The following is a 10,267-nucleotide window of genomic DNA, read 5'->3' as shown; positions in this document are numbered from 1 at the left end:
TTTTTTTAGGAAATACAGGGTTTATAAATATTCTACAAGCATATGTCTGAAATGCAAAAGCAGCAGCGGATGTAACATAAGGTTTTCACTCAGGTTTGACATTATATAAATTGTCACAGTGACATAGGATTGCAGCACTCAGGCTGCCTTCTAGAGAATCCTTTAGAAAAATGAGGGGAGGTGAACTTTTGGAGCCAGAACATTGTAAACCTTGCCAAAGTGTGTCAATGGAAGCTTAGATATTCTGACTTAAGTTTCTGCACCGGGTATATCGATCCCTGTATGTCACACAGACACACAGAAACTGTATATCAGTATGTCTATATAACTTAGTGTGTTGCGTATTTGTGTTTTAAATTAATTCCACCAAAGTCTGTTGTAGAGTTGTGTAGGGACTACTGTGCCTCTGAGAGGATGCTAGCTCTTTAAGTAGGAGGTGGTGATTACTTTGGAGAAGATTTGTTACAATTATGTAGCATAAAAAGTTACTTTAAATGAGTGTTCTGTCCTATGTATTTTTTCTTCTCCCATAAAGTATTAATTTAGTTTTCTGGTGCTTTCAAAGTTTCTAGAAGATGTAACAACAAAAAAAAATCCTAATAATTTACATGAATGTTGTATGTAACTGTTCATACATGAAGGCTAATTAATGGATTGAGGCTGTTTATGATCACCTGCTTATCATAGTGCAAAACTCCCACAGCAGTTAGTGGGACAAAAATGTAAGTGGTCCTAATACAGGTAGACTGACTGATTTACTGATTTTTCTGTGGGTTTTTTCCCTCTCCTTCATTATGTGAAAATTGCTTTTTGTTTAAATGTATCTAAGGTGCTATCAAGACAGAGTAAAACACAGCCTTCTCTGGAATGAAAGAAATGATGAAGCTCAGTTCCTTAAGGAGGTATATTCTATTCATTCTACCTCTCTATGATAAACCTAGCTATTTCCCTGCATTTTTCTAGTGACTTTTGCTTCTCATCCCTCCCTCCCCATCATTCCTGGTGGTCAACCACAGCAATATTTGCTGAATGTCTTGCCTGAAGACCAAAAAGAATGGAGAGCAATGGGTTTTTCTATCAGTAAGGGCATGACTTTTGGTCTCTTCTCACTATCTAGTTACAGATTCTATAAAAATCACCTAGTTTTCTGTCTTTGTGCCAGTTTCAACCATATTTGACAGTGTTTTCCTGTGTTATCAGGGGTAGAAGACTGGTCATGCAAATCTAATTCCTTGGGAAACCAGCTTAAATTTGCTATATTGGTTGTCTAACATAATTTGCATTTATGTAGCAACTTTCATATGCAAACCTCAGGCTATCAACACCCCCATTTTGGACAGGCAAATCATTCTAATGCATGCTGGACCTAGCAATATGCAGGTTACTTGGTGTAACCAAGAGACTATTAGCAATCTGAACAAATTGCAGATTTTTAAGTGCTAGAAAAATGCTCTTCTGTCCTCATCAAACCATGTGATGTGCTGTTTTCATTCTGGCTAGGATTGCCTTTGGAAACCACACCACAGAAACAACAGGAGGGACAGGGATGCAAGACTTCTCCTCCCTATCCGTCAGGAATCTTAACCTCATAGTGCCAAGTTGAGTGTAACAATAAATATTTACCTTTTGAACAACACTTCAGCTTGTAATCTTAGGTGGATTTTATGTTAGTTGAACTATTGAGAAGAAATTGTTAAAATGTAGATGTTTAACAGCAGGTTGTTCACCAGCAGTACTGTATAAGGTGTATACTATTATTTTCAACTAACTTTTTTAAATTTGTTGGTTTTACCGATATTGCCTCATAGCCTTTTGTCACTCCTCAGGACCTAAAGAGCTAAGGACTTTTATTATTTTGAGATTGAACTTCATATCATCCTTCCAAGAAAAGTAAGAAAATGCAGGAGGGATTGTGAAGTTCAAGAAGGTCATATCCTCATCAAAGGTAAAGAACATGGAGTCAAGCAATAGTAATAGAACCAATGAAGGCAAATAATATTGTTGTTGCCTTCTTCTCCTCCCTTGGAAAAGCAGTAAGGACCCTGTACAGGCTGCAACCATGGAAGAAAACCTTGCTTTCAAACAGCTGCTTCTTTTGTACTTGCTGCATACCAGACCAATCTTATAACACAGTTGGATTATGCTAAGTGTAGACATCTTTCACTACCCAGGAAGCAGATCTGAGGGTGACGTGGAAAGGAAGGAGATGATGTAATTTAATACTAAACTTCTCCAAACGTCTAAGAATGTAAAGAACTTCTTGTTTCTACCTTAACGTCAAACCAATGTAGTTATTCTGTGGGATGATTGAGCTGGTTTAGATGACCATGACAATAAGCTAGCACTCGGTGGCTATCTAAACAATAAATCTAAAGAAAGAAGTAATTTCCTTTTAAAGTGAAATTTTTTATAAGATTAGGTGGCTTACTTCCTCAGTAAAGTATGATTCAGTTAGGCTAGCTGAGCTTGGAAGGCTTGCATTTGTTTTGATGTGAAGAGGAGAGGCTTATTGACAGATGAGGTAAATGGCAGGAAGAATTAAAGGTTCTCTAGGAATGTCAAGAACTGCAACTTAATGCATGTGGAGGCTGGCCTATGGCATCTAATGTGTGCCTTCCAGGCAGTTTTGCAGATTTTTTTAGGGACAACCTAAGTGAAAAAGGTTAACAAATAATAGATATGCTGGGAGCTTATCCGTAGAACAATGCAAGTTTAACAAAGGAAGAGTAATGAATAATTTTGAGGTTCTCCCTGAGGCATGGGCACACATGCCCAGGAAAGCTCATGATTGTTCGGTCAGAGGACATAGGCTTCTGTTGCGTGGCTGATCTTTTTGGCTTCTGTCTTAAGAAATGGTTGAACATGTCCTAAGCCCTTACTGGGATCTATAGTATGTTAGTTGCTTTAGCACTGAAGATGTATTGAGTAGCTCAATAAATCACACCACCTGCTTATTCTAGTACTAAAACAAGATAACAAAGGTGTGTTGGCATCTAGGGTAATGAACTCTAGAATGGGATTCCAAACATCAAATGGAAAACTGAGATTTGCTGAAAGATATGCAATGAGGAGGATATGCAACATTTTGGTGAGCTACCTAGAAAGGTTAATATATCATGGAGTGGAATGTGCTTGCATGGAAGTACTGCACCAGTAAAACAGAATGGAACTGATCCTCAGCATTTCGTTTTGCTTTACATGGAAGCATCATGATGTAAAAACAAAGCAAAACAAAACTTTGTCTTAGGGGAAACTGACGTATTGGCTCATTGATGAATGAATTCTCAAGCTTTCTTTGGATGAGACTGTGGACCTAGAAGAAACTGTATTGCATTTGAAGAGGGATAGATTTAACTGAGAGCTGAGAGAGCACGTGGAATCTCAGTCTTTGAAAACTTAAAATTCAGCTGGACAAGGACCTGAGCAACATAATTTAGCTTTGGAGTTAGCCCAGCACTGAACCAGAGGTTGGAGTAGGTGGCCTCCAGGGATTCCTTCCAACCAAGATTTTGTTATGAATCTTTTGGCTTTTATCCCTTCACAGTTTTCTGAAGGAGTCAGCCACCTCCTAAGAGAAAGCCATGTAAATGGAGGGAGCAAGGATGATTTAGCCTCAGTAAAGTGGTTGGGGATGAGGCTGAATTTGAATTCTAAGCATCTTGTATTTTAGGATCTAGGAAAGCTTTAAAAGAACTCAAGTCCTTGAAATACAAAAAGCATAGAAATAAAAAACGCAGCTTGCAGACTGACAAAAATAAAAAGTTTTTTGCAAACTTAATAGTGACTATATCTGAGGTGCTGAAACTCTACAGGAGTCTTAATCCTCTCATAATATTTTACTATTGCTATCTGCCCAAGAGTTTTAGCCTGGAAAAAAAAAGTGTAGGGGAGTTTAATGAATCTGTAGTTTTGCTATGATCTTGATAGCCTGTTCTGACAAGCATACATGTCATCTAATAGAGTTGTTTAGGAAACTGGAGACTACATTCAGGTCAGCTAGGGAAGGATGTGTTACCAGTATGTTGCTGGTTGGCATTTTGAAGTACCGCTCCCATAATCTTCAGTGGTGTGTGCAGTGCTTGGACTTGCTATTCCTCTTAAATAGTCACGCTTGACAAAAAAATGAAAGGATTGGGCAGTGTACATATTGCTTCATGTCTGTAAATGCAAAAACATTCAGGATAATGTTTACCTTGTTGCAGTTTCCCCCCTCCCTTTCAACAAGTTGAAAGTCAGTCATTCAGAGTTTTCACTTGCAGCTACGAGGTTCATACAAATTTTCTCATGGTTCATCAGGATAATGAGAGAAGATGCTTCTTAAATTTTACTCTTGATCAAGGGTATATTTGTAGGACCTCTTTATACCCAGCTATAAAAACACTATTGAAACTTAATATAATGCTGCCAAAGCCTTGCCATGGGCCTGCTTAGACTAACACAGACTTATGCCTTAGGATGGACTGACAAAGACTTCCTTGTCATTCACCCTTATGCAGCATAAACTCTTAAACTCTTGTTTTGCTGAAAGTTGCAGCTGTGTGGAACCTTTTTGCTGATGTATTGGATTTTTAGGAGGTATTATTAGCTTGTTGAAATGAAACTGCTGTTGATATGAAAAGCTTTAATATGAAACCAGGATGGGGTGACCTGAAACTAGGATGACTTCATTGTTTTGCCAACTGTACATATTCTTATAAGTCTATTATGTCTTGGCCACATGTACACAGAAGCTGATGAGGATTAATGTGTAGCTAGCGCACTACTAATACTATAAAAATGGTAGTCCCACTTTAAGAAGAGAGAAGAACCATCTGTCAAGGTCTTATCTCTCCCATCGAAGAGGACAACATCTGGCCAGTGATTTAATTGATTCAGGTGAATCAGTGAGTGGTGTGCTAAGAAAGAAGAAAAGAAGAAGGAAGAAAAGGAAGAGAGGGAAAGAACTTCTTAACAAAAGGTTTCTAGTGGGGCTGGAAGGAAATGGCAGCTGTGAGACCCTGGCAGTTGGTGAAACCAGCAGGGCTGGGGGGACTGAGCAGAAACATATTTCCTCCATGCTGAAAAGCTGAAAGAGGCTGAGAGAAGAGCAGGATTCAGAAAAGTGAGATTGTAGGGAATCCTATGCATGAGATATTCAGAGGGGAAAGGGAATTATAGTAATTTTTTAAAATATATCTCTAGACTGAAAGCATTGCTACTGTTAATGGACTGAAGTTTGAAGTTCTGTTAGTTTCTTTTTGGAGCAGGATGACCTAATATTGGTGGGTCTGGCTTATCTTCCTTCCTCATCACAGGCAGAGAAGGGAAGATTTATGAGTAAGAGAGAAGAGGGGCAAGAAAGTGCAATAAAACCTTTACGCTTCCATAGAGCCAGCTTCTCTTGTTTTCAGATCCTACTAATCTTCTCTCAAAACTGTTTGTCTTTTTGCTTCCAAATAGAAGCCAGAAAAAATTTGTTTGAACCATCTCTGTGTAGGACATAGTATTAAAGGTAGTACTACAGCAACAGTAGGTTGTCATAGGTAGTGATGGCAACAAAGTTAGGCAGTTGCCTAAAGCATAATGGAAAATAACTGTCCCTATTTTGAAGTTTTAGGTGACATTTAGAAATTTATGTGTTTGGCAGCTAGTTACTGCTAGCTGTGTTGTATATGCTTTACTTTCTCACAGGATGCTTGCACAGACTAGGACAAATGATAGTTTTTAAGTTATAAAAGGCTCTAAAATATATTTACAGTATTTTTTTTCAGCTGAGGGTTGGATAGACTTTTACAAGTAATGTAGGTACTGAAATGCTATCTGTTGAACAAGAGACTATAAGCTTGAGGATAACAAAATGCTGGAAGAGGAAAGAGTATAAATAGAACCCCACTTCCTTGTTGAGTAGAAGCCAAACTTGTGGTTGAGCTTTTCTATACAAGAGTTCACTGAGATCTAGATAGGCAGCTACATGCTGATTCTTGAGGAAGACAAAAACCTCCTTGCTGAGATCTAAGGAGTCAAGTACATGCTGAAGACTGGAATAGATTTTTTTTTTTTTTTTTCCTGAGCAACAACTATTTGGAGTTCTTGGAAAAAGAAGGTACCAGTGGAACTCAGAGAATGTTGCTACAAATCCAGCACCAGCTCAGTCAAAGGAAAAATGTATGTTTGACCTTTGAATTTAACATCACTCATTTGGACCTGGGAAGGGCTTAATATGACTTAAAATCAGCCTCCCAAAATTGAGGATTTGAAATGTGGGTGCAGCAGAAAATTGGACAAATATGTCTACTGCTCTCTTTTCAAACTTGAAAATGTATTCCATTGATAAGTAAGGGAATATATATATTTTTTTCCTGAAAATTCTCTTGGTGATATCCTGCATGTCGCAGGTTATGCTGCTAATATTTAAACAACATTGCATAGAATTTGTCCCATGTATCCCTTTTTTTCTAATTCCTGTATTCTCTAAATAGCATACTACATTTTAGATATGACTTCCATATTTTTAATAGGAGATTCATGACTAAAACTTTGCATAATGCTCTTAAACCAAGCCAGAATCTCATTGTCTTGTAAAATGGATCATTTTGCCTGTTATCTCTTAATTAAAATACAGCTTTAAACTTGCTCTAGTTCGAATAAATTAATTCAGGAAATGATATGGCCTGTATTTATACAGGAAGTTAGAGTAGATTATTACAGTGGTCCCTTCTGGCCTTATCTGTGAACTTATTTGCAGTTGAATTCTTATGAAAGGCTTTTTTTTTTGGGGGGGGGGGGAGGAAGGTGCTGCCTACTAAGGTCACGAGTTCATGGCTTTTCAGAGCCAGATTTCAGTTGTCTTGTTTGGCAAAATTATCCTTATATACTTACCTGCATCAGGATTGTATAGGATTTGTGGGTTGGTTTTTTTTTTTTCAGTCAAAAGAGATCAACTTTTTCTGAGAACAAGGCAGAAATATTTTTGCCTGTGTTCAAAGAAAAGGTTGCCAATTTTTTAAAAGGTATTTCAGTAGGGACTTAAATTGAAGAATTCTGTTGGAATAACTGAACTACAAATCAGAACGTATAAGGTGCTCAAAAGGCCCCATGTAGTTCGTGCTCCCCGAGCCCTGTGCTCTGGTGGGGTGCCTGTCTATGCAATGTGTTGCTTCATCTGCCTTCCTAACGGCTAGGTAGACTGGAAGAGGAGGCTGCAGGGTTCCCGTGGAGAAGAGGAAATGCCAGATCGGCAAGAACAGCCCAAGGGGCTGAGACTGAATTGGGAAGAGAAACTATGACTTCCTGTGGAAGGAAGAGATTAAAACTGAGATCAGTGGGAAACCAAGGCCAGCTAAGCAAAAAAAATCGGGGGCGGTGAAACAAGATAGCCTGGTTATGGCAAGTTTGGTAAGGCTGGCAGCTGGTGGAGATGGGAGAGACTGGGATTGGGGAGATGATGTGAAACACTGATTACTTGGCTTTCTAGAAATAAGGAAGATTAATTTGTTTGGGTATTTGAGATAGGAACCAAAGAAGTACGCAGAAAATGCCTGTTTCTCATAAACTGTTCTATCCTAGTGGATGTCTCAGAGAAGTGTGCACTTGGCTTTAGCTGCTTTAACTTCGCTAACTCAAATAGTAAGTCTCTAAAAAGATTCATGGCTTATCATCGTAGTACCATAAAACTGAAATTTTTGGGAGGGGGATGTAGGGGTTTTCAGTTTTTTTTTTTTTTTTTTTTTTTTTTTTTTTTTTTTTTTGAGCAAAGAAGACATCCACATTAAGCTTGCAAAATCAATTAGAATTGTGAAACACTATAGATATTACTACGTTTTGGCTTCCTTAAGAACTTACGACATTTGGGAGTTGGATGTCAAAGTTCTAAGTCAAAAAATGTTTCATTTCTCTCCAAATGAGCTGTTCTTATTATTCTTTTCCTCTGAATGTTTTTACATTTTTGACCTTCTTTTTTCGTCCTGATTTCAAACAAAGACTTCTTTTCATCTTAAGAAAAACGAATCATAGGAAAAAAGTATGTTCTGGATAGCACTAACACATATGAATTAGGTCTTTTGTTTGATGCGTATAAAAATTTCCAAGTGTTTGCTCAGGAGGGTTTGTAAAGAAAATGAGGAAAAAAGTTGGTTCATATRTGTTAATATTTCTTAAGTCTCCAGTGTAACTCTTTCAGTGTGTTTATGCGTACACCCAATTCTGCCCAATATGAGCCATCTCACTGATTTCAATTAGCTATCCCTTTGCTGACTACCCGCCCCTTCCCTTAGACACTTGCTTAGCCTTCGTCCAGCTAGCTGCAGTCTACCTCCATCTTCCCAAGTCTCCTTGAAGCCAGCATAAGGTCTCTTGTCAAATCCTGATCTCAGGGAGGGCTGTGCTGTGGAGTTTTTTCCTCCTGCATCTTTCAAAGAATATAAGACTAGGAGGGAGATCATTCATCCTCCTTGTCTTGACAGGATTAACTAAACCATTCATGAGAGATGTTTCTTCARCCCACCTCTAAAATCATTTAGAGATGGAGATTCCACTCCTTCCTTAAATAGTTTATTTAAATGCTTAATCTGAATCAGCCTTACTTCTGGAAAAATTGATCCTAACCTAGCCTAAATTTGCTACAGTTTAAACTCGTTTGCACTTCTTCTCATCCACACCAAATGTGTATCCCAAAAAGAGACTTCTTCGTATATCTGCTAACTGTTTTCATGCCTTCCAAAATTTTTGCAATCTTTCATTGTAGGTTGTTTTCAAGACTTCTAATCATTTTTCTTTGCAGATCTCCTTACTTCATTGCAAAGGTGAACTAATGGTTTAATATAATTTATTTTCGTGGCTGGTACTGATCTTGTCTTCTATATCATTGCCTTCTAGGTGCTTACAAATTTTGTTTTTCACAGTATTGTGGGGAGGAATTGAAGGTGAACTGACTCTGCGTCTCCTTTGTTGTCTTTCCACCTTTTTTTTTGGGGGGGGGTGATATGAATACAAGTACTTTGGACTAATTTATATAGAGAATTAATAGTTTACTGAGAAGCATTTTTCAACATCAAAAAAGATCTTGACAAGCTTAGGCATTAATGGCATTAATAGGCATTAATGATCAATAACAAAGCTAATTTACTGATGATGTTCCAAATACACTGTTAGGAATACTAGAGTACATAAAAAGCATATCTGATGACTAAATATTACTGCTTATCTTCATAAGGAACTTTACCAAATATTACATTGTATTGAAGAGGCCTGACACACTAGTCCTTCTGGAAAGATGCTTTGCTTGGGTGTCATGGGCTTCCAGACCTAACTGGGTATGGGCTGTGTCTGACTGAGTCTGCCAGGTGCACTGATTCTCACTAAGCCTTCTGGAGAAAATGGAACAGCAAGTCAAAAACACAGGCTTAGCAAAGGAATTAAACTATACTAACTTGAACTTTTCATTTAGAATTGTTGCTGTAGGACTTTTTTTTAAGAATACAGACTTATAAAACAATCCATTTCAGAGAGGAGTATCAGTTCGAATCGAAATAAAACCACAATTATGTGACTAAATCTTTTTCATCTTTCTAAGATGTCTTCTCTTATAGACTACTTGTTGAGTAGCACTAACAGCATGAGATAATCCACCAAATCTTTACAGTCTCTTGTACAGCCTCCCACAGATAACATTAGAGAAGACAGGCTAGGTGGATATTTGTTTTTTAAAATATCTGAGAAATAAATACTACATTTTGTTTTACCTTTTGTTAGAATTGTTAAGGTACTTTCAGTCTCTAAAATCAGATGTCTGCCCTTCTCAGATTGGTGCCAGTTGCAACTTTTGGGATGAACTGAATCATGTCTCATCAGTAAGATCCAGGGTAGAGATATGTAAGTCTGTGCAATGGGGTGAGTTTACTGCATAGTAGTCATTGTCCCTCAGTGATCAAACCCAGGGCATTTCTTTGAGTATGCTGCCCCTCTCTTTCAGACTTCATGCACAGATATAGCCTGAATGGAAACTAGGTTGCAAGTGAAGACAGAGCAGTGGCGTGCATTTGCTCCTAACTTGACACGGGGTTGGGACATGACTGATATGTACACCTGGTATAGCCTTCACACCAGACACTCATGCTGCTATTTCTTCTTTGTCTGATACCTTGCCATTATTAGAATTTGATAGTCCTAACACTACAAAAATAGGGGCCTGCTTTTCCTTTCCTTTCTCCTTTCCTTTCTCCTTTCCTTTCTCCTTTCCTTTCTCCTTTCCTTTCTCCTTTCCTTTCTCCTTTCCTTTCTCCTTTCCTTT

General features: G+C 38.0%; 1 protein-coding gene across 1 annotated transcript in view; it reads left to right on the top strand.

The window, feature by feature from the left end:
• The window catches only part of UMAD1 (UBAP1-MVB12-associated (UMA) domain containing 1), an 85,682-nt gene that overhangs the window by 54,658 nt on the left and 20,757 nt on the right, over positions 1 to 10,267 (top strand). The window lies entirely within an intron of this gene.

The sequence above is a fragment of the Apteryx rowi genome, unplaced genomic scaffold (genome assembly GCF_003343035.1).
Source record: "Apteryx rowi isolate R43461 unplaced genomic scaffold, aptRow1 scaffold_845, whole genome shotgun sequence".
In the NCBI taxonomy this organism is placed as follows: domain Eukaryota; kingdom Metazoa; phylum Chordata; class Aves; order Apterygiformes; family Apterygidae; genus Apteryx; species Apteryx rowi.
This window is presented reverse-complemented; position numbering and strand designations above follow the sequence as displayed.